General features: G+C 40.2%; 1 pseudogene across 1 annotated transcript in view; it reads right to left on the reverse strand.

Moving 5' to 3' along the window:
• The window catches only part of LOC143534822 (mediator of RNA polymerase II transcription subunit 23-like), a 38,552-nt pseudogene extending 13,880 nt beyond the window's left edge, over positions 1-24,672 (reverse strand). Inside the window, exons 1-5 of the transcript XR_013135610.1 lie at positions 24,498-24,672; positions 24,348-24,391; positions 22,578-22,677; positions 21,626-22,468; positions 1-108 (exon numbers count right to left, since the gene is read on the reverse strand). The exon at positions 1-108 is cut by the window's left edge and continues 426 nt beyond it. The product of XR_013135610.1 is annotated as a mediator of RNA polymerase II transcription subunit 23-like (transcript). The remainder of the gene's footprint in view (positions 109-21,625; positions 22,469-22,577; positions 22,678-24,347; positions 24,392-24,497) is intronic.
• Positions 24,673-25,695: the final 1,023 nt, after the last annotated feature.

The raw sequence follows: 25,695 nt of genomic DNA on the forward strand, positions 1-25,695 counted from the left end.
CACACGCCGCCAACAATCTGGTGATGGTGTATTTCTTAAGGCGTGCCTAAGACAGCGGATTGCTCTCTCCCAATCAAGACTTCCTCTTTGAATTGAAAACGCAATGTCCTACATGCATAAAGTATTAAGTATGTGTTAAATATTTAAAAGGTCTATGTTAAACAGAGTACTTTTGAATATGGGCAAAAAGAATTCCAGCTGACCCGTAAACACTTTTGGTCCCTTTTTCTTGAATTCTATAAATAATTAATGCAGAAATCCCATCTAGCAAGTAGCAACGTACTTTCAAAATGGTCGTCTAAATATCCTCGGGCTGATGAGGACAGCAACCATATACGTACTTTACTTTCTAAACTAGCTACTAGACCATTGTCATACCTTTAACTAAGGTGTTGGGACATAAAAAGTATACTTACCAAATTGGACCATTTTGGAACGTATGATGCTATGTAATTTACTCATCATTAATATTTTACATTCAGTTATGATTATATCATTAAAAGACTGATCTAATGTCTTGAATAAAGCAATCTAAGAAGTTGTAAGCCACTAGATTATGTATTAGCGCAATATGTAGGCTTCAAGGTCAGTTTAGAAGTGGCTATCCTTTCTATATGTGCATGACCCTCTATGATGCACATACATACAACTATACATAGTAAGTTATTACTTCATTTGGTTCATGTTACACACATACCGGAGAGAAGTTTTGATCGAGTGAGAGATCTACCCCCAACACTACCGCCCACTCTGATTTTTTAATACGTGCATCAAGAGCGTATAATGCGTTGATGTGTGTGTGTCCCTCTTGGTTTTAAAATGCCCGGCGAGTTTTGATCCAAAAAGCTAATGCGATGTGAAATGTGTGATGTCACACATCACGTATGCGAGGCGTTTGTTATTAAAAAGATACTAAAATATTATTTATAGATGATCTTTTAATTTTTAACTTTCAAACACTAAAAGATAAAAGACTAATATAAACAAATCCAACAAAAAGCTATAGAGCCTATAGTACCACCAAAGAACAAATCTGTATAACCAAAATAAGTCCTTAACTTTATGTGTACAAGTAGTCTATGCATAAGGTACAAATAATCTATGCAAGAACTCGCTTTAACTCAGAATGTGTGCATCAGACCGCATCACATGCATCACCCAGGAGAGCGCATCATCCTCGCACCATGAAATTGCAGTGCATCGCTCCAACTAATGTGATCTCATCAGCGCATCGTGTGCGTCACACATTATGCGCTCCTGAAGTGCGTATTTAAAACCAAGTATCACATGACGCGTGTGTGATGCCATCAGATGCATGATATTGAGATCTATGCAATTGACCGGAATTTGAACAAATTAGACTGTCAATTGCAATGGGTGAGCTTTTCAAATCAGATTGTACAAATAGACCGCATAAGATACCCTCATCATCTGTGGTCAGATTTGTTCAATCAGATTTGAAAACCCCACCCATTGCAATCGATGGTCTAAATTGTTCGAATATTGGTTACTTCATAAGGTGCCTCATCAGACTGCATAACATGCGCGTCAAACAAAGACCTACAACCACTTATGTATTTCTTGAGGATTAAACTTCTCGTAGAAGAAGGATCTGTTTAGGTAACTGTAAGTATTTTTTTGGATGTACTAAGAGATTCAAGAGTGATTGAATCAAAGAATAGTGATGCTCTGGTAACATCACATGTTGAGTTAAACGTGCGATGAAGAGAACCTTCATGAAGATCTAGAGAAGTATAGGACTGTTGGGAAACTAAACTATCTTACCATTACTCATTCTCACATTGCATTTTCAATAAGTAGGAAGTTGTTGCCCAACGAAGTGTGGACGTGGCATTCTATATCAAAATTCAAATACAAGGCTACGAGACCACTACTTGTGAGCTCTGAAGCACGGAAACGGCAGAGAAGGTTGAGTCCCCGTCCCGGGACGGCATGGGGACGGAAACGCCGGGAAACGTTTCGGCGGCCACTTCGGCAAATCGGGACGATGTAAGCAAAGTTTCTGATACGTTTCTGGCCAGATTTAGGGTTTTATAAAAAAAATTTTCAAACTCCAAAAATAGTTTTATTAATATAAACAACGTGGGCCTTTTGGGTGATGGCAGAAATTTGAAACGAACTTATTATTCCCTGTTTATAAACATGATCAGCCTATTCCTCCTTTTTATTATCAATCTTCTCAATTCTCACTAAATTGCTTCTTCATAATTGATTATTGATGGCTTCGCAAGACACAAAGATGTTGGATTTTTGGAGGTTGCCGATCTCTCGCTAGATGAACCGGAGTTTGAAAACGATTTGTTTATTGATAAATGATAATTAATATAAACCTATGGTTGATATAGTTTTTTTTGGAGTTTGAACTTTATATCAAATATAAATCTATTTTGGACTTTGTTTAATATATTTGTATTTTTTTATATTTTTTTGCCGTACCCTTCCCGTACCCGTATCTTGTATTTTTGACTTTTGTCGTTTCCCGTACCCATAACATCCCCGTATCCGTACCCGTTCCCTTGCTACTTAGCTTGTGAGCTCATTGGCTTCATAATCTACTTGGTGAGATTGGATTTACACAACCTAAGCCAATGAACTTGTGTGTAATAAGGAGCCATTTATAAACATTGCAAAAAAATCTCGGATTCCATGAAAGAACACACACATAGAAGTCGATTATCACTACACTTAGGAAAAGCTTGAAGATGGAACAATCCTAGCCCCTCATAAAAAAAGCAAAAAAAGATGCATTCGAAAGAGAGAAGCTCATTGGTTCAGCTGTTGCACAGGTTATAGTTCTTTTGGTTTTATAAAAACAATTTTCAAGAATATTACTGTTCGATTGAGTAATTCCATCCACTGTTCGATTGAGTAAAATCCATTTCTTGGCGGTAGAACTTCTCCTGTCATCAGTTTCCTGATCTCACTGAAACCCCCAAAATCTAACTTAAATTACCTTTTTTCTGTCATGCACACCAACTGTTCGACCTTTTGCCTCAACCAAACTTCTTGATTTTTCACTCTTGTTCTTTCTATTTTCCTTTTGGGTGCTTAAGGGGGTATTTTGAGTTGGAGTTCTACCCATTTTGCTTTGTTTTGGAGTTATATCTTCCTCCTCTTATGCGTTAGCGGTCGTTGTGGGGTGCTAGATGGGGGGTGAGCAACCCGTAGTTGCTCCCCTCCTTCGAGTGTGAGGGGTTTGGTCTTTGTTTCTTGCTCTAACTCATCTCGAGTCGGGGTCTTTAGGGGTCCGGTGTCTTTTGTGATTTGTTTGTTTTCTGTTCTCGTGTGTACATGGCTACCATAAAAAGAATTCGAAACGTAAATACAGGAGGGCTTGGTCCTAGCTCCACTTACGGTTTAAGGCCATGCCCCTTTAAGCATTTCCACGAGTGTAAGGATGGTAGACCTGGGTCCTCGGGGTTTTTCCGCCTACTTGAGCACATGCAAAGTACCCATTTCAAAACGGATACTCAGAAGAACCTTTTAAAAGACGCTATCTCTAAGGATTTGGACCTTTTTATAGATGTTGGGAAGCCCTTCGGGCGGGGGATAAATGGTTATGTGGGAGGTGCATGACGTTGCATGCCCTTAGCAGGGGGTGCAAGCATGCTGATGGTGTCTATTCTTTTTCTGTGGATTCTGGAGATGCTGGAGAATTCATCGTTGGGATCCAGAAACCTAATCGTGTGTCTGTGGATAGGGACCCAGGTCCATCTGTAGGAGTGGTTGGGGATGTATCCCTTTTGGAACGGGTTTTCTCCCATCCCATTCAAACGGTTAAGAGCATCCCCCCAAGTTGTCGTTTGGCGTTTGCTCAGACTTTGGCATGCGCTTTACGCAAGGTAATGGATTCACCAGGCTCGATTGAGAATTGGGTCAAATTACTATTGTTGCCGCGTTGTACTTTAAGGGTGGTGAAACCTTCCACTAGGCAAGAACGCAGGTCAGGGAATCGAAAGTCTTTGCAATGTAGTAGCATTCAGCAAGCACTTGTGGTGTGGAAAGATGGATCTGGTTTTGCTGACTTGGTTCTTTCTCTCTTTGATAACGTGGGGGGAGCACTTTTTCTAAAAGAGAGGTGGGAGGGGAGGAGGGTTCTGAAAACAGCCTCAATATTAAACAATGTCTCAGGAAAGTCAGGGATGGTCATTTCACATCTGCAGTCAAGGTATTATGCTCAAGTGGGGTTGTGTAACACCCCGTAACCGCAGCGGAAACGTAAACGGGATGCAACAGACACATCTGATATCAACAGCATTGCTTATAAAGAAAATACCACTACATTAATTTATATCATATTACATTGTTGCGAGTTTCGTTACTGTCTAGGTTTTACACACATGTTTTACCGATAAGACATTAATATATTCATTACGAAATATAGATCAGCAAGCTTCCAACAAGTAGCACAGATCATTAAGCACATATCAATCATTCCAACTTGGGCATACCTAGAAAACATGTAAAGAAAACGGGTCAACTACGAATAGTTGGTGAGTTTCACTAATTTAAATAAACACTGACAGATCATTTTAATAATCATTTATTAGTAATGTAATTATGCTGGGAACTATGTTACCCCAGAACATTTCCATTAATCTTCTGGGAACTACGTTACCCCAGAACAATAATAACCTCTGGGAACTATGTTACCCCAGAGCAATAATAACCTCTGGGAACTATGTTACCCCAGAACAATAATAACCTCTGGGAACTATGTTACCCCAGAACAATTCCACACGATAACAATTTATATATTCTGTGCATCAAACCATATATATATAAATATACAAGTGTTTCCATACGATCGGTATGTACTTAAATACTTTAATAAAGACATGCTTTCCGCCCCGGGAAAATATTTAAAACGGTTCATTAAAAAAAAAAGGGGCTCGTGAAAACTCACCTTTCTGTGAGTCGGGGCGTGCTACAATGAACTGCTATAAGCCTGGATCTGTAATATGATATCTAAGTCGTTACTATATAATTCCCATAAATTAAATCCGTGCCAATCGGTACATCTGGGACATTGTTAACCCAGTACTGTACTCGATCCGGGGACAATGTTAACCCCGTGACACTTCTAAGGACTCAGATTGTGACATTACTTAGAGTCTGACGGTCAAAATTATCATTTTTATGTTTTCCTTGATTTGCGTGCCTAGCACGGTTATCCGTTTTTAGTTTCAATAATGAGTTTGTTCACAACCGACCCAAAAATGGTGTTTGACTGTTATTTTAGTTAAAGTGATGAAATTAGAGCTCGGTTTGGACACCCCGTTTGGCCGCGGGGCCCGTTTCCGTCATTTAGGTGCCGGAAACAGTAAAATCGGGTAAAATTACCCAAATCATCCGAATTATTTTCGGATGATTTACTTTTATTTAATTTACTTAGTATTATGAAAGTGGTCCATTTTTAGGTTTTTATATACCAGTCAGCTCGCTTATGCGAGTTTTGCCGGTTTACACGTTTTAAGCTTTAAAAATTTGTTTTTATGTTCTTTTTAGCACAAATAATTACCCGTTTAGTCTCGGGTCTTGAAATTTTGCACAAAACTTATTTTGACAGTAAGAAATTTTATAAAAATTTTCCAGATTTATTTTTTTTATATTTACATTTATTTATCTATTTTTAAACATTATTAAAACACTAAATATGTCAAAAATACCAAAAGACTTTAGAAAAATCCCAAATTTTTCTGGGACGATCCCTGCCATCCTCATAACTCCCTGGAATTTTTCCAGAACTCAAAACTCATTTTTCAAGCCGTTTTCACAAAAACCGAGCTAGAAAGCCCTAGAACTCGTTTTACCGAAAAGCCCCCTTAGACTTCTCCAACTGAGCTCAAATTTTGTGTGTGACTTTTATATGTTATAAAAAGCTTATCCTAAATTTTCCAGAATTTTTCATCAAGTTTAGCTATTTTTCACCATTTTTGGCCAAAACCGAGCATTAAATTCACCAAATATTCATCCTTTATCCAAAAATTACCAAAAATTCACAGATCTCATATTTTCATGTGTAGATCATCTCTGTGAAATTTCGTGACCTGACTCTAAGCGTACTACAATCTGTCCAAAATACATAAACCACGCGAAAACCGAACTATCTTGTGTTTTCTAGCGTTAGATCGCAAAGATCTTGGTTTCTAGCCTTTGCTAGCCACTAGATACAACACTTACAAGCACAATAACACTATACCAAGCAAGTTACACCAACAATCAAACCATTTCTTCCATAGTGTCGGTTTTGATATAAAAACAAAGGTTTTAACCGTAAAAATCCGTTCTCGACTCTTTTTACTCATTTCTTGGACCAAGATCCCTTGTATAACTTGTATACATCTCTTGATCATGCAAGAGTCGGTTTCATCTCGGGTTTTCACCCGTCTTTCACTTGAAAATTCATTTTTAAAGATTTTAACCGTAAAAATTCGTTATTGACACTTTTAACTCGTTTCTTGGACCAAGATCCCGTGTATAACTTGTATACATCACTTGATCAAGCAAGGATCGGTTCCATCTCGGGTTTTCACCCATATTTCACTTGGAACCTTTTGTTCTTGCAAAACAACTCAAAATTAAGAAATCAACACCAAATATTATGCATTATAACATGCTTATACCTTGTGTTCTTGGTTAAAAGTGATGAATTTGGATGAACACTTGAAATGTATGAAGAGATTTGAGAGAGTTTGATATTGTAAAAAAAATGAAATGATATTATGGAAGGGGTGGGCCGATCGGTCCACCATATGGGGTGGGATGGGACCCACAAGTCCATTCTAAGCCACATATTCGGATTTCCGTAATCCGGATAATGTTTTGGATAATCTGGTTCAGTTCGTTTCTCGTTTAAACGCGTAATTCGGCTTAAAACGAGCCCAAAATGGTCGTTTTTCGGGTTAAAATAAAATTTACATAAAACCCACTTAAAAACTTAAAAAAAACTTAACCCATGACATTTATTGACTTAAAACATCATATTATTAATAATTACGCATCTTTTTCGGCTTGATCGATCGTCTCTTGCTTGGTTTGATGTTAAAGGTTTCGTTTATCGTACCGACGTACTAATAAATCGAAATCCTTTTTCTGTGCTATAATTCACTTATCCCGAAGCATTAATACTTCGTAAACATCACTAAACATTATATACTTCGTCTATAATGTAATTCCCGATTCGTTCGGGTTTCAATAATCGTTCATTGGTTAATTGTAATTCCAATACGATTCACTATATAATCGAGTATGATTCGTACTATGAATCATATATACTCGTATAAACGTACTATAACTCATATAATCAATATTAAATGACACGTAAATAGTATATACCGGCTAGGGTATACCTGGATTTGCCGGAATCGTTAAATTCTCCCCCCGTTATAAAAATTTCGTCCTCGAAATTTTACACGTCAACTACTTCCTTTTGAGGAAATAGGTGGGGGTATTTCTTCCGAAATTCATCCTTTCGTTCCCAAGTAAATTCTGGGCCTCGTTGCGAATTCCATCTAACTTTGACCAACGAGATCTTATTGTGTCTAAGTTGCTTGATCTTACCGTCCACTATTTCAATGGGCTCCTCTACGAAGTTGAGCTTATCATTTATTTGAACACCCTCTAAGGGTAACACCGATGTCTCATCCGCCAGACATCTTTTCAAATTTGACACACGAAACACGTTATGAACTGCACTTAGTTCCTCAGGCAGTTCTAATCGGTAAGCTACCGGACCGATTTTTGCAGTGATGCTGAATGGTCCAATGTATCTAGGGGCCAACTTCCCCGCCTTTCCAAATCTGACCACTCCTTTCCAGGGTGATACTTTCAAATATACCTTTTCCCCCTTCTCAAATGACAACGGTTTTCGACGGGTATCGGCATAACTCTTCTGCCGATCCCGCGCGGCTTTCAGGTTGTTCTTAATTTCAAGAATCTTGCTGGTCGTCTCCTGGACCAGATCCGATCTAATGACCTGCGAGTCACCCACTTCAGACAAGCAAAGTGGTGATCGGCACTTCCGTCCATACAATGCTTCATAAGGTGCTGCCTTTATACTGCTATGGTAACTGTTATTATAGGAAAATTCAACGAGTGGGAGATGTTGATCCCAGTTTCCCTTAAAGTCCAGTACGCAGGCACGAAGCAAATCCTCCAAAGTTTGAATGGTCCTCTCAGACTGACCATCGGTCTGAGGGTGGTAAGCTGTGCTTAGGTCAATACGTGTTCCCAATGCTTCTTGGACAGCTTGCCAAAGTTTGGAGGTGAAATGGCTATCCCTATCGGAGATGATCGAGATGGGGATGCCATGACGAGACACTATTTCATTTATATAAATTTGCGCAAGTCTCTCGGTGTTATAATTATTTCTAATCGGAATAAAATGTGCCGATTTGGTTAATCGATCCACGATTACCCAAATTGCATCATGTCCCCGGGATGTCTTAGGGAGGTGTGTCACGAAATCCATCGTGATTTGCTCCCATTTCCATTCGGGAATTTCCGGTTGTTGTAACATTCCCGAGGGTTTCTGGTGCTCCGCCTTAACTCTCGCACACGTCGTACACTTGCCGACGTATGTGGCTATATCCTTTTTCATACCTGGCCACCAGTAAAATTCTTTCACATCCTTGTACATTTTATCTGATCCCGGATGTATGGAATATTTTGATTTATGTGCTTCGTCCATGATCAATTTACGAAGGTCGTGGAGGGTAGGAATCCAAATCCGATTTTTGAAATAGAGAATTTCGTCCACACGCTGTTCGAAATTATTCTCGTTACAGAAAAGTCCCTCTTTTTCCAATTGGTCCCCTTTCAACGCCTCGCGTTGAGCGACTCGAATCAAATCCGAAAGGTTCGACTGGACTATCATTCCCAACGCTCGCACGCGTAGTGGCTTAACTCGATCTTTCCTACTCAAGGCATCGGCTACAACGTTAGCCTTGCCGGGGTGATATCGGATGTCACAGTCATAGTCACTCAGTAACTCGACCCACCTTCGTTGTCTCATATTCAGTTCTTTCTGATCGAATATGTGTTGCAAACTTTTATGATCAGTGAAGATGGTGCACTTTGTACCGTAGAGATAGTGCCTCCAGATTTTAAGTGCGAAGATGACTGCTCCCAGTTCTAGGTCATGAGTAGTGTAATTTTTCTCGTGAACTTTTAATTGTCGAGAAGCATAGGCTATAACCTTACTATTTTGCATCAATACGCATCCTAACCCTCTCCGGGATGCGTCACAATACACGACAAAACCATCGTCTCCGTCGGGGAGACTTAAGATTGGCGCTTGGCACAATCTTTGTTTTAGCGTTTGAAACGCCGTTTCCTGCTCTTCACCCCATTCATACTTCCGATCCTTTTGAGTCAGGAGGGTTAAAGGTTGGGCGATGCTGGAAAAGTTCTCTATAAATCGACGATAGTATCCAGCTAAGCCTAAGAATTGGCGGATTTCCTTTGGAGATTTAGGCGCTTGCCAATTCTTAATTGCTTCAACCTTACTCGGATCAACGTGTATTCCTTGGTGGTTTATAACGTGACCGAGGAATTGCACCTCTTGTAACCAGAAGTTACACTTGGAGAATTTTGCATATAACTTCTCCTGATCCAGGAGCTCTAAAACTAACTTTAAGTGTTGCTCGTGCTCTTCTTTACTCTTCGAGTATATCAAAATATCGTCAATAAATACAATGACGAATTTGTCGAGATAGGGTTTACAGACTCGATTCATGAGATCCATGAATACTGCTGGCGCATTTGTTAGCCCAAAAGGCATAACTAAGAACTCGTAATGGCCGTAGCGAGTCCGGAATGCGGTTTTTGGGATATCCTCCTCCTGAATTCTAACCTGATGGTATCCCGATCTAAGATCTATTTTTGAAAAGTAGCTCGCACCTTGTAGTTGGTCGAACAGATCATCGATTCGGGGGAGAGGATACCTATTTTTGATTGTCAACTTGTTCAATTCCCTGTAATCAATGCACATTCTAAGGCTCCCGTCCTTCTTTTTCACGAATAGTACAGGTGCACCCCACGGGGAATATTTGGGACGTATAAATCCTTTATCCAACAATTCCTGCAACTGGTTGGATAATTCTTGCATCTTGGATGGTGCAAGTCGGTAGGGCGCCTTAGCAACAGGGCCAGCTTGAGGTAACAGATCGATTCTGAATTCGACCTGTCGGGTTGGCGGTAATCCAGGAAGTTCCTCTGGGAAAACTTGTGGAAATTCGCGTACCACGGGAATATCGTCCACCCGTTTTTCCTCAGAATCAGTGGCCGTCAGGCTCGCTAGATACGCCACACATCCCTGACGTATATATTTTAACACCTTGAGATGGGATATAAATGGTATCATGGTGCCGGATTTTTCTCCTTGCACTAATACCTCCTCGTCATCCGACACTCGGATCTTGACGATTTTCTTTTCACAGTTTATTTCTACCCTGTTACGTGCTAGCCAATCCATTCCCACTATCACGTCAAAACTACCCAATTCTACCGGTAATAAGTCAATCAGAAAGGATTGTTCGTTCAGAATAAAAGGGCAATTCCGAACTATCTGATTAACTATCATGGTTTTACCGTTAGCGACTTCTACGGTGTAAGGTTCTATGGTTTCACCAATAGGAAGGTTTGCTATCGAAAGGAATCTAACGGAGACAAAACTTCTATCGGCGCCTGTATCAAATAATACAGAAGCGTAATGATCAGAGACGAGGAAGGTACCTGTCACTACGCTGGGGTCCTGGCGTGCCTCGTTTGCCCCCATCACGAATGCTCGGCCTCGCGCCGGATTGGACGACGATGCCTGACCCGTGAGTTGTCTCCCGTTTCCTCCCTGGTTCAGTTTCGGGCAGTTCCTTTTGAAGTGATCCGTGCTGCCGCATTCGTAGCAAGCACGGCTAGTGGTCACCATTTGGTTTCCTTGCGGGTTTTGCTGTCGGGCCGGTTGGGTCCTAAATGGCTGCGCACGGATAGGTTGTGGTTGTCGGTTCAGGTTGTTCAGATTTGTCTTACAATTTGGTGCGTAGTGTCCAATCCTGCCACACCGGTGGCACACCACCTCTTTGCACACGCCACCATGGTGGTAACCACATTTCCCGCACTTAGGAAACGTTCCCTTCTGCGGTTCTTGCCTTCCGCCCGAACTAGTCATGGCATAGCTATGGGCAGCGGGCCTAGCTCGTTTGCTTTGCTGCTTTTCCTGGATCCTATGGTCATGTGTACCCCGTTTTCCCCCAGCGGATTCTCCTGTCACCTTTAGTGATCCGCTCCGTAAGAAATCATACGTGACAATGCCAGCCTGTGTCACTGCACTTTCATACGTCTGGTGTCCCCCCGCGTTAACTATACTCCTCACTACTGGAGTAAGTCCCCAAATATAACGTTCCACCCTCTTCGTCTCTAGGGTGACCAACCACGGTACTAATCGTGACAGTTCATTAAACCGGTTGGTATAACCCAAGTGGTCCGCCCCCTTCATCTCCAGATTCCACAACTCATTTTCCAGTTTCTGCAATTCATTCTTTGGGCAGAAATGTTCCAACACAAGAGCCTTAAGCTCTGTCCAGGTCATGTGGTTTGTCGCCGCCTGACCTCGAGTTTGTACTATGGTGTTCCACCATGTCAAGGCATGGTCTGTGAATGTACAGGTGGCGTACTTAACGACACAATCCTCGGGACAGTTGCTGATATTCACCACTGATTCTATTTTCTCTATCCATTTAACTAACCCATTCGGTCCTTCAGACCCGCTAAATTCTAATGGCTTGCACAACATAAAGTCCTTGATCGAACATCCCCTGGATGCACGAATCGGTTCAGTACGGTACGTCTCTACCGTAGGTATAGGGCCATTACTGTCTGTAACGACCACCCTAGGCGGTGCGTCATTACTCGGAATCGTGTTATCATTCCTTGGAGCATTAGCATTTTGTTCCCCGTCATTATTTATGGGCGTTTGATTGCTCGGAGGGGTTGGATTGGTCGAGTTGTTAATACTGGCGGCGATGCGCGATACTATATCCGGTATCGCCGCCTCCAACTGTTGAGCAATCAAACGGCTCACATCTACTTCCGATATTTTCGTTGATCGTTTCGGTGCCATTCTACACAACATCAAGAAAATACTTATAATCAATACCATCTCAAATCATAAAACACAATACATATTTCATTCATTAGTAAACATTGATACATATTACACAAACATCAGTTTACATACTTTCCAGTCAACATTACATAACTAAGTTTTAATACAAGGGCCCTATGTCGGCATCATCTCGACATAACCCGTAAAGGGGTCAGTGCTTGAATGATACCCAAAAGTATCTATAATGATATGCCCCAAAAGAGACCCACCCTAGGGGCCAGTGGTTGTATTATAACTAAACAAGATTCACTCCATGTTAGCATCACCACTAACTACTTACACAGAGTATCAAAAAAAATGGTCCCTGTCTATCCCCAACCCAAAACAACTAAACACAGTGGTAAACCAACCCCACCAACATCGCCACCAACACCACTAACACCGCCATCATAACCCGAACCCGACTCTCCATCCGGTCAAGCATCCATTGGGAGTATGAGCACTCCCTCTTCAGCTGGGCGAATGCATACTGATGATCCAGTATGCAATCACCCAAGTACATTCTCCTTTGGACTCCCACTGTCAAGGCGGCGGAGTGCTCGTTCACCTGTTCGGTGAGCGTTCGGAGCCAGGCCGCAGCGTCCCGTTCCTGTCTCGGGAGACCCCACACCGGTAGAGTCGCAGGCTCGGGACGAGAGCTGGAGGACTCGCCCCTACGAGTAGCAGGTCTGGGTGGGGGCGAGATAGGTCGGACCGGTGGGATACTGATCCGCGCCGTGAGGCGGGGTCCGAATCCAGGGGATGCAGGAGCGACCTGTGGTGCGGGTGGGGTCGGGGATCTGGCCATCCTAGCTGAGGAGGACTGGCCGGAACTCCTAAAGCTAGCCTCGGAAGGCTCGGTGCTAGATGCTACAAGTGGGCTCCCGGAGTCCCCGGAGCTGACCTCCTCCGGGTCCTCCTCGATCGACACACTGGGGGTTCTTGACATATTACCTGCACACAAGTTAACAAACATATAGTTCTTTCCATAGTGTAAATCATAATCAAATTAATATGCACTTACTTATACAACTTGACCACATAACAATATTATCACATATTTGCACATATGTTGCCAATTTTACCTATTAAAGTCCCCCGTGACTTCCTCTGAATTCCCTCGTGTAGACAAGTCTGTTATTATGTTCCGGACCATAATAACCCACTTGTCCATCCAAGTTCATCCCGATCTCGTCACAATATATATTTAGTTGATATTCAGATCCTATAATACTTGAGCTACTGGTTATATTTTAGGTATCTTTTAAAGACATCCTAATTCTTTATAACCAAAGGCTCTGATACCAAGTTCTGTAACATCCCGTAACCGCAGCGGAAACGTAAACGGGATGCAACAGACACATCTGATATCAACAGCATTGCTTATAAAGAAAATACCACTACATTAATTTATATCATATTACATTGTTGCGAGTTTCGTTACTGTCTAGGTGTTACACACATGTTTTACCGATAAGACATTAATATATTCATTACGAAATATAGATCAGCAAGCTTCCAACAAGTAGCACAGATCATTAAGCACATATCAATCATTCCAACTTGGGCATACCTAGAAAACATGTAAAGAAAACGGGTCAACTACGAATAGTTGGTGAGTTTCACTAATTTAAATAAACACTGACAGATCATTTTAATAATCATTTATTAGTAATGTAATTATGCTGGGAACTATGTTACCCCAGAACATTTCCATTAATCTTCTGGGAACTACGTTACCCCAGAACAATAATAACCTCTGGGAACTATGTTACCCCAGAACAATAATAACCTCTGGGAACTATGTTACCCCAGAACAATAATAACCTCTGGGAACTATGTTACCCCAGAACAATAATAACCTCTGGGAACTATGTTACCCCAGAACAATTCCACACGATAACAATTTATATATTATGTGCATCAAACCATATATATATAAATATACAAGTGTTTCCATACGATCGGTATGTACTTAAATACTTTAATAAAGACATGCTTTCCGCCCCGGGAAAATATTTAAAACGGTTCATTAAAAAAAAAGGGGCTCGTGAAAACTCACCTTTCTGTGAGTCGGGGCGTGCTACAATGAACTGCTATAAGCCTGGATCTGTAATATGATATCTAAGTCGTTACTATATAATTCCCATAAATTAAATCCGTGCCAATCGGTACATCTGGGGACATTGTTAACCCAGTACTGTACTCGATCCGGGGACAATGTTAACCCCGTGACACTTCTAAGGACTCAGATTGTGACATTACTTAGAGTCTGACGGTCAAAATTATCATTTTTATGTTTTCCTTGATTTGCGTGCCTAGCACGGTTATCCGTTTTTAGTTTCAAAAATGAGTTTGTTCACAACCGACCCAAAAATGGTGTTTGACTGTTATTTTAGTTAAAGTGATGAAATTAGAGCTCGGTTTGGACACTCCGTTTGGCCGCGGGGCCCGTTTCCGTCATTTAGGTGCCGGAAACAGTAAAATCGGGTAAAATTACCCAAATCATCCGAATTATTTTCGGATGATTTACTTTTATTTAATTTACTTAGTATTATGAAAATGGTCCATTTTTAGGTTTTTATATACCAGTCAGCTCGCTTATGCGAGTTTTGCCGGTTTACACGTTTTAAGCTTTAAAAATTTGTTTTTATGTTCTTTTTAGCACAAATAATTACCCGTTTAGTCTCGGGTCTTGAAATTTTGCACAAAACTTATTTTGACAGTAAGAAATTTTATAAAAATTTTCCAGATTTATTTTTTTTATATTTACATTTATTTATCTATTTTTAAACATTATTAAAACACTAAATATGTCAAAAATACCAAAAGACTTTAGAAAAATCCCAAATTTTTCTGGCACGATCCCTGCCATCCTCATAACTCCCTGGAATTTTTCCAGAACTCAAAACTCATTTTTCAAGCCGTTTTCACAAAAACCGAGCTAGAAAGCCCTAGAACTCGTTTTACCGAAAAGCCCCCTTAGACTTCTCCAACTGAGCTCAAATTTTGTGTGTGACTTTTATATGTTATTAAAAGCTTATCCTAAATTTTCCAGAATTTTTCATCAAGTTTAGCTATTTTTCACCATTTTTGGCCAAAACCGAGCATTAAATTCACCAAATATTCATCCTTTATCCAAAAATTACCAAAAATTCACAGATCTCATATTTTCATGTGTAGATCATCTCTGTGAAATTTCGTGACCTGACTCTAAGCGTACTACAATCTGTCCAAAATACATAAACCACGCGAAAACCGAACTATCTTGTGTTTTCTAGCGTTAGATCGCAAAGATCTTGGTTTCTAGCCTTTGCTAGCCACTAGATACAACACTTACAAGCACAATAACACTATACCAAGCAAGTTACACCAACAATCAAACCATTTCTTCCATAGTGTCGGTTTTGATATAAAAACAAAGGTTTTAACCGTAAAAATCCGTTCTCGACTCTTTTTACTCATTTCTTGGACCAAGATCCCTTGTATAACTTGTATACATCTCTTGATCATGCAAGAGTCGGTTTCATCTCGGGTTTTCACCCGTCTTTCACTTGAAAATTCATTTTTAAAGATTTTAACCGTAAAAATTCGTTATTGACACTTTTAACTCGTTTCTTGGACCAAGATCCCGTGTATAACTTGTATACATCACTTGATCAAGCAAGGATCGGTTCCATCTCGGGTTTTCACCCATATTTCACTTGGAACCTTTTGTTCTTGCAAAACAACTCAAAATTAAGAAATCAACACCAAATATTATGCATTATAACATGCTTATACCTTGTGTTCTTGGTTAAAAGTGATGAATTTGGATGAACACTTGAAATGTATGAAGAGATTTGAGAGAGTTTGATATTGTAAAAAAAATGAAATGATATTATGGAAGGGGTGGGCCGATCGGTCCACCATATGGGGTGGGATGGGACCCACAAGTCCATTCTAAGCCACATATTCGGATTTCCGTAATCCGGATAATGTTTTGGATAATCTGGTTCAGTTCGTTTCTCGTTTAAACGCGTAATTCGGCTTAAAACGAGCCCAAAATGGTCGTTTTTCGGGTTAAAATAAAATTTACATAAAACCCACTTAAAAACTTAAAAAAAAACTTAACCCATGACATTTATTGACTTAAAACATCATATTATTAATAATTACGCATCTTTTTCGGCTTGATCGATCGTCTCTTGCTTGGTTTGATGTTAAAGGTTTCGTTTATCGTACCGACGTACTAATAAATCGAAATCCTTTTTCTGTGCTATAATTCACTTATCCCGAAGCATTAATACTTCGTAAACATCACTAAACATTATATACTTCGTCTATAATGTAATTCCCGATTCGTTCGGGTTTCAATAATCGTTCATTGGTTAATTGTAATTCCAATACGATTCACTATATAATCAAGTATGATTCGTACTATGAATCATATATACTCGTATAAACGTACTATAACTCATATAATCAATATTAAATGACACGTAAATAGTATATACCGGCTAGGGTATACCTGGATTTGCCGGAATCGTTACAGGTTGCCCCTCTCGGAGATTCAACCATGAAAGCCCTCATTGATAAACACCCAGTGGTGCCGCCTCCGTCCTTGCCTTCTAGCTCTATCGCCCTGCCTACTCTCTCTGTGGATGGGGACTGTGTGCTTAGATGTATCCGATTATTTCCTAAAGGGACCTCATGCGGGAAAGACGGGATGCGGGCGCAACACTTGTTAGACGCTCTTAGTGGTGAGGGATCAGTGACTTCCATGGGTCTGCTCTCAGCCATCACTGAAGTCGTCAACTTATGGCTAGGGGGTCTGTGCCCCAAGGTGCTCGCTGAGTTTATTGCTTCGGCCCCCCTTACCCCTTTATTAAAGCCGGGTAATGGAATTCAGCCCATTGCTGTGGGGGCTATCTGGCGTAGGTTGGTTTCTAAAGTGGCTATGAAGATGGTTGGGAAGGAAATGACTCAGTATTTAGGGGACTTTCAGTTTGGGGTGGGGACCCCTAATGGGGCAGAGGCGGTGCTTCACAACGCGAACCGGTTTCTTAACTCTGTAACATCCCGAAATTTCAAAGTGATATTAATTATATTACTTACTAATAGAGGGAAAGTTTACTCGGGTTGTCAGGAAATAAATAATAGAGTAGGAGTTGGTATGAGTCGGGCTAGTGTTGGATTAATGGAGACGGGTTAAATGAGAATGGGCCTTAGGTCCATGGGATTTCAGGGATATAAATATCCCCTAAACCCAAAATATCTTTCATTCCTTATTCTCTCTAACACTCCAAAAACACACACACACCACCAACTTCGCCGGCGGCCCGGACGAGAGAAGACCGAGATCAGAGAGAGAGAGAGATAGAGCGATTAGTTTTGTTAACAAGTTAAACGAGATCCAAACAAGCTCAAAAAGGTATGATTCTTGATCTTTGAAGTTTAAAGATCCAAGCTTTTTAGTGTATAAGCGACCGAAAATGGTCGGGAAGCGTAGTGGGTGATATTGAACCATAGAAAGGGTGTTAAAATCGCTCGAAATGCTGGAAAGAAACCGAACAGCGGCTGTCTGGGCAACTTCGCCTGCATCTGGGCAACTTCGCCTTCAAAGCGATGAACTTCGCCTGCAAGCTAAGTTCGCCTGATGAACTTCGCCTGCAAGCTAAGTTCGCCTGATGGCAACTTCGCTGTAAAGTTAAGTTCGCCTAACTGGTAACTTCGCCTGAGGCCAAGTTCGCCTGATGACAACTTCGCCTGAAGCCAAGTTCGCCTGATGACAACTTCGCTGTAAAGCTAAGTTCGCCTAAGGTTTAACTTCGCCTAAAGCCAAGTTCGCCTGAGGTTTAACTTCGTCTAAAGCCAAGTTCGCCTGAGGTTTAACTTCGCCTAAAGCCAAGTTCGCCTGAGGTTTAACTTCGCCTAAAGCCAAGTTCGATTAGAAAATAAATTAAAAGCGATAAGTTAAAGTAAGCTAATACTAGGCCACCAGATTAGATCAGGCGAGTATTGATACGTGTAACTTGTACAGTCAGCCGAGCTCAGTTAAAGAAGGGATTTACAGCTATCAGAAAAAGAAGCAGAGTTCAGGTGAGTTTCTAGCCCCATTCCTTGTTATGTTTTCGGGGCTGTGTGCATACTCAATATGTTTGTTAATACACTTATCCTAAGAGATAAGTGTATGCCTTATGTGGATAATGTGAAATGTATGAATGATTGCTTGATGGTACGTGAACGATCTTCGGATATTGCACGTACTGTCAGGTTGTAACGCTATGTATAAGGTAAGTATGTTATGTATGTTTATGTGTATGAACATGATAGAGATAATAGAAGAAAGAAATGATAATGTATGGTTGTATGGTTACGAAAAGGGTACCGAGCCCTAATAATACTCGAGGTATGATGTATGGCTGTATGGTTACGAAAAGGGTACCGAGCCCTACTAATACTCGAGGTATGATGTATGGTTGTATGGTAACGAAGAGGGAATCGAACCCTACTAATATTCGAGACTAGGGAACCGAACCCTACTAATATTCGATATTGCACGTACTGTCGGGATATAAATAAAGATATTAATATTGTATGTAATGTAAGGATGATGTATGAACATTATGAATGAAAGCTTGTCGGTACGTGAACGATCTTCGGATATTGCACGTATCGTCAAGGGAAGTGAATAGCTCCTTACTTGGATATTAAATAATAACTTATAGATAGTGTTCCTTCTATGGAAAGTATAGTGTTCCTTCTATGGAAAGTATAGTGTTCCTTCTATGGATAGTAAAGTGTTCATTCTGTGGAAAGTATACAGAGTGTTCCCCCTATGGAAATTATATATAGTATGGTAATGGTAATGGTAATGGTAATGGTAATGGTAATGGTAATGGTTCTTTTAATAGATATTACGTGACGATCCTCCTATGGATATTTATACGAGGGTAAGGTAGTAATATGTGTCTTCGGATACGGGAAGAAATATATGGGAATAAATTGTATGTTGCCTGATTAACTAGAACTCACTCAGCGTAGCTGACTTTTAGTATGCACGCAGGTGAGCTGATTATAGAGTTAGCATGAGGATGACACACGGCATGGATTGAACGGCTGGCATCTGAAGAAAGAAGTAAAGATGTTTTAAAAATAAAGTTTTGTGTTATGGTATCAAAGAAAAGATTTAATGTTTTGTAACAAATGATTGATGTTTTATATTCCGCGAAAAGTTTAAAAAAAAAAACTCTGATTTGAAGAACTGTGTTTATGAGTAAATCCGACGCTAAAGTAGGGTCACCGGGTTCGGGGCCTTACAAACTCCTTTCACGCGGACGGCTCTTTAGCTATGCTTACCGTGGACTTCTCCAACGCCTTCAATATGGTCGACCGCACAGCCCTTCTCCGGGAGGTTCATCATCATTGCCCGTCTATCTATCTATGGGTCCAGTTCCTTTATGCCCAGCCGGCTAGGTTGTATGTTGGTGATAACTGTATAGGGGCTACTACTGGGGTTCAGCAGGGAGACCCCCTTGGGCCCCTCCTCTTTGCCTTAGCATTACACCCTATTGTTCTCCGGGTACAAAATGACTGTAACCTCCCATTTCATGCTTGGTACTTGGATGATGGGACTATTATTGGTGGTGCCAACGAAGTCACTAAAGCCCTAGACATTATCAACTCGGAAGGGCCATCATTGGGGCTGCAACTTAATATTAAGAAAACCGAGGTTTTTTGGCCAGCGTGTAATGGGGTGAAAGTCAAAGATGGGCTCTTCCCTAGTGGGATTGGTAGACCAGAGAGAGGGGTAAAGCTCCTTGGAGGGGCTGTTAGTCGAGATCCCTACTTTATTAAGGAGTTGGTGAGGCGGAGAGCATCTCGTGCGGTTGATCTTATGAAACTCTTACCTTGCCTTAGGGATCCCCAGAGCGAACTCCTCCTGCTTAGGTCTTGCATGGGGGTTGCTAAGTTGCTTTTTGGGTTACGAACATGCCACCCCCATTTGATGGATGATGCAGTATCCTGTTTTGATAAGGGGCTACGAGAAGCCATCGAAGACATAGTTGTATGTGGAGGCCCGTTCTTTGGTGATCTTCAGTGGCGACTTGCATCTTTACCGATGCGCTTAGGGGGTTTAGGCCTTCTTTCGGCTCATGATGTTGGGGTTTACGCTTTTGTAGCGTCGAGGGCTCAGTCTTGGAAGCTACAGAATCACATCTTAAGGAATAGCGGGGTTGTCGACCTGGACTCAGACTACGTGCAGGCCCTGGAACGCCTAAATGGCTCTCTCCCAGACTTTGACATTGGCGGTTTCTCTAATATGGACACCGCCCCACCAAAGCCTCAAAAAACTTTGGCGAATGCCCTTTTTGGCAAAATCGCTCAGAGCCTGGGAGAAGTTTTTGGATTGTCCCCCGACAGAAGGCGGTTATTGAATGCTTACAAGGTCCTCATGCCCAAGATTTTCTGACCGTTATCCCGATTGATGGCTTGGGACAAAGCATGTCTGCGGTCGAGTATAGGGCCATTCTTAAGTACCGTTTGATGGTCCCAATGTACCCAGAAGACGAAACATGTCCGATCTGCCGTAAGGCTTGCCTGGATAAATTCGGAGAGCATGCGGTTCATTGCAAGGAGATGCCTGGGTTCAAATACCGACATGATTGGGTGCGGGACGTTCTTTGGGACATCTTAAGGCGAGCTGGGATATCAGCTAAAAAGGAAGCCCCCGTAAACTTCCTTACAGACCCCTCGGAAGGGAGATCCACTCTACGACCGGCATATTTGCTCGTCTTTGGTTGGGCAGGGGGTAAACATGCTTGTGTTGACCTCACAGGGGTATCTCCCTTAGCTGGTTTGAGGGATAATGGGTTTGTAGCTGGGCAAGCAATGAAAAGGGCTGAAACGAAGAAGGTGGAGAAACATGCTAAAGCTTGCGAAGAGAACCAACATGTTTTTGTCCCTCTGGCTTTTGATACATTTGGCTCCTTGGCACCGGAAGCTATCCGTTTCCTAACCAATGTCCAACAGGTTGTGTATAGCAATGTGTCGACTCCAAAGGGGCAGGGGTATGTCTTTAGCAGGTTAGGGTTTGCAATTCAGAAAGGGGTGGCGGCGCAGCTTGTTGCCCGCCTACCTGCTATATTGATGTAATATCTATGTTTCTTTAACTAATTGAAAACGATTTAAAAAAAAAAACTAAAGCTTTACCCGAAAGCAGAACTTATACTATTCATAACAAGTTGGGCATGATCGATATCTATGCTAAAGCAGTCAAGCTTGTAGAAAATGCTAGATTATGTATTAGCCTAACATGTAGCCCAATGGGCCTCAGGGTTTTGTTCAAAGAGGTTCCCCCTTCTATTTAACCCATCAGAGGTCAAGTATGGGCTTATGGCCCATTTCCAATTGCCACATCTAATAAAAAAACCTAAGTGAAGCCCAAAAAGTTTTATATTTATCATGAAATGTGATTACCTCGCCATGCAGCGGTTCTCCGAGCACACTGGGGTATGTAATAGGTGAGTATCTTAGTTGAGTATTTGATTCACTTAGTGTATTGACTGCAACGTGAGTAAGAAGGCGTTGATTCCCAAATGTAGGGCAATGAAGATGTTGATCCAACATTTGCATGTGCAGAGCCATCATATCTCGTCTCCTATGAACCTCAAAAATGAGTGTAAATAGTGAAATGTCATCAGGCAAATTTTCCATAAAATGCAGTCCACTTCTCAATAGTTCGTAAAACGGCACACGGCATTTGTTATCCTCCACCAACATCCTAACAACCCTTAAACACTTGTGTAGCCATTCAGATAGCGCCCAATCCCGTTTATACATTTTCATTTCATCCACCTCATCACTCCCTTGCTGATATGGATTCCAGTTTATCAACCAGCTCAGAGCATGTTTGAAAATATCAGCACAAGTACTTGGCTTTAAGTTTGATTCCATAGCAGAAATAATTATCTGGCAAGACAACTTACGCAGACTGCTTATAGCAGTAGATGATTGGTCATTTACTAACACCATAGAAGATTCAAGATTTGGAGACTGAATATTAGAGTAATTGGGACCACCCGCTGATGCGGCAGAGGTATCCGACTGTGGTGAAGTTGGAGAAAAGATATTTACAGACGTTTCTGCAGAGGTGACAGAAGAAAGAAGATATGGTATAAACGAATCCCAGTTAATGCACCCAATACTGTACAGACTGCGTATAGCAAAGAGAACAAACTTTGATCTTGGTCCATGATTACTACACTGGATGACCAGAGACACTATCACCGACTCAACCACGGTATATAACTGCTCATGATCCTGAAAGAGTAACCACAAACATAAAACAATAACTGTTTATGGTTACAACATTTAAAAGGATAAAAAGACCATGACGCAAGCATGTTACTTTTTGTAGTTAATAACTTACAAGAAACTGATTCCGAAGCTGTTCAAAATCTGGAATAAATTGAGCATCGCGCGGAGGAATGTCTATATTAGGAGCTGTAACGCGCTTTTGTGTCTTGTTCCTGTAATTGGTATTAGTAGTACCAATAAGATTCAGATTGGACCGTACTATTTTTAGATAACCATGAACCAATTAAAACTGTGATAGCTAACTTCGTTTATGACGGCTAACCAACTAGGCGACTAAGTAGCTCAGAAAGGTAAATACCATGAAATCCCCAAATATCTAACTTCTGATAACCTAAATTAGACATTAAGCAATGTAAACTATATTATTCATTGCTACGAGGTTTGAATTTTGAATCTTTCATAAATTTCGCACACAATTTGTTTTGAATTACGACCCTATGTGATCACGCTCGCCGAACTGTGTGTACTGTTCTGTGGGAAGTTCTTTTCTGTTCGTTCGTTTAATAAACGACCGAGCATGAACACATAATGTCGTTCGATTAACCAAATGAGCGAAGTCAACGAACATGAACGGAGACCATGTTCAATTGTGTTCGTGAACGTTTGATAATGTGTTCATTTACGTCCGTTTATGTTCATTAATGTTTGCTTGTTTATGTTGTTCATTAAAGGTCTTTAATATCTTTTTATTACTTTCCTAATATTATCATATAGATTTAAGCAAAACTTTTAACTACAAAACAAAAATGTATGAGTGTTATGTGATTAGTTCATATGTAATTAACGTATCAACATGATCGCTAAAATAAAACACCAACACAAACTTTGTAGCCGAACCAAACCGTTCACACCGACCATTCTCAGTTAACCAAATCATAAAAAAAAAAAAAAAAAAAACAATGTGTTCATTTTCGTTTGTTAGCCGTTAACGAACAAGTTCATTTCCTTACTGAACTAACACTAACAACAAATTTCATTCAGTCCGGTCCAATGACATCCTAAGTACAACATAACCTAATTATACTCCGATAAAAAGCTTATATCCTTCAAAACATACACAACTTCACAAACTAAAATAACAGAGTATTAATAATATTATCCACTTACGGAGGCTCTCAAATTAACTCATCCACCTTACTGAATGAACACAAACTATAATGTGTTCGTTTACGTCTGTTTATGTTGATTAATGTTTGTTTGTTTATGTTGTTCATTAAAGGTTTTTAATGACTTTCCTAATCTTATCACATAGATTTAAGCAAAACTATTAACTATAAAACAAAAATATATACGTAAATTAGCATATGAATAAGAGCATTAAATAAAAAACACCAATACAAACTGTGTAGCCAGACCAAACCGTTGACACCGACCATTCTCAATTAGCCGAATCAAATAAATTTAGGCATACGTAAATCACTGTTTCTGTTCATTTTCGTTCGTTAACGTTACCGCACAAGTACATTTCCTTAATTAACGAACACTAACAACAAATTTCATTCGGTCCGGTTACATCCCTAAGTACAGCGTAACCTAACAAACACTTCTATATACACAACTTAATAATAAACTAAACATAATAGAGCATTAATAATATTCTCCGCTTACTGAGGCTCTCGAACCGACTCATCCGCCTTAATAAACGAACACGAGCTATAAACTACATTTCGTTTACTCGTTAACAGCCATAAGTACAGCATATAACCTAATTGGCTAATTACACTACTAACAAACACTTCTATCCTTCAATACATACACAACTTAATAAACTATAAACATAACAGAGTATTAAAACAGAGCATTAATAATATCATCCACTTACGGAGGCTCTCGAGCCGACTCGTCCGCCTTACCGCGTCCGTTTATCTGCAAACATTCCAATCCAACACAAAACCAAACGTCAAAACCCTAACACTCTTCCACAAATGTATAATCAATATTCAATACATAAATAATATAATTATATACGTACACCGAGATATAGATTAAACAGGTCAACAATCGCAGGTCTGGCCGGATGAAATTGAGAGATTCTAGAAGCAGCTGAGCGGAATTGGCTCCGATCACCGGTTTCCGACGCCGTTGTAACGCCGCCGGTTGCCGGAATTCTGAACATTATGGAGTCGTAATCGCCCGTTGCCGGTGGTGGTTGTTGCTGACGGTTACAGAATCAATTGCTTTGTGGTTTTGGATTATTATTATTATTGTTATGATTTAATGATTTATGATATGATGAAGTGATGATGGTGTGTTGTAATAAGCTGCTTTCATATCATGTGTCTTCGATATATTTTGAGTATTTGATTTGGTTATATTTGCAAGTTAATATTTTATTATTATTTTTTTGTTTTATTTGGTAGAGTATTTTAATACTGTATTTGTTATTTATTATTATTATTTTATTATTTGTTATTATATTATGTGTGTGGTAAAGCATGAGGTTGTTTTCACATGATACATATGGCGGTTTTGAAGATAATGACCAAATTTTATTTTTTATGTTAAGATGTATTTGATATTATTTGAGTTTTTTTTAGACGGCTTGTTGTTTTATATTTAAGCTATCATACTCTGTAAATTTGGAGAGTCTTAATGTTTCACTCTGGCAAGACTATGTGATCTTAATCAAGTCCACGCTGGCTTTAGAGTTTGGCTTGAACGTTCCCCCAGTAAACCATGTCGTCGACTGTTACTTGACAGCCGTTGTGCCGCCATAAGAGCATAAATCTCTGGCAAGACTACTTGATAGCCAGTGTTTTATTTGCAAAGTTATGTTTTTGTTATTTAATTTAATACTTTTTGTTTATATATATATATATACATATATATATATATATATATATAATAAAACATCGATTTTTTTGTATTTAGGCTACTGCATTATGCATATTCTAAATTTTGAGAGTCTGATACCCCGTTCTGGCCAGACTTGTTATCTTAACCAGGCTCACGTTGGCTTCAGAGTTTGGCTTAAGCGTTCTCCTAGGAAACCATACCACCGTTGGCTGTCGCCTTTGTGTCGCCATAAGAGCAAAACTATTTGGCGTAAAACATGATGGGACGATAACCGGGTGAGCTCGAAATCCAAACTAACAACCTTGTATAATGCTTAGCTCAAATCCTTAATTATCAATATCCGTCAAAAATAATATAAATTGAAATTAAACTTG

The sequence above is a fragment of the Bidens hawaiensis genome, unplaced genomic scaffold (genome assembly GCF_021521415.1).
Source record: "Bidens hawaiensis isolate Kalapana, Puna unplaced genomic scaffold, B.hawaiensis_p1.1 tig00010344_1, whole genome shotgun sequence".
In the NCBI taxonomy this organism is placed as follows: domain Eukaryota; kingdom Viridiplantae; phylum Streptophyta; class Magnoliopsida; order Asterales; family Asteraceae; genus Bidens; species Bidens hawaiensis.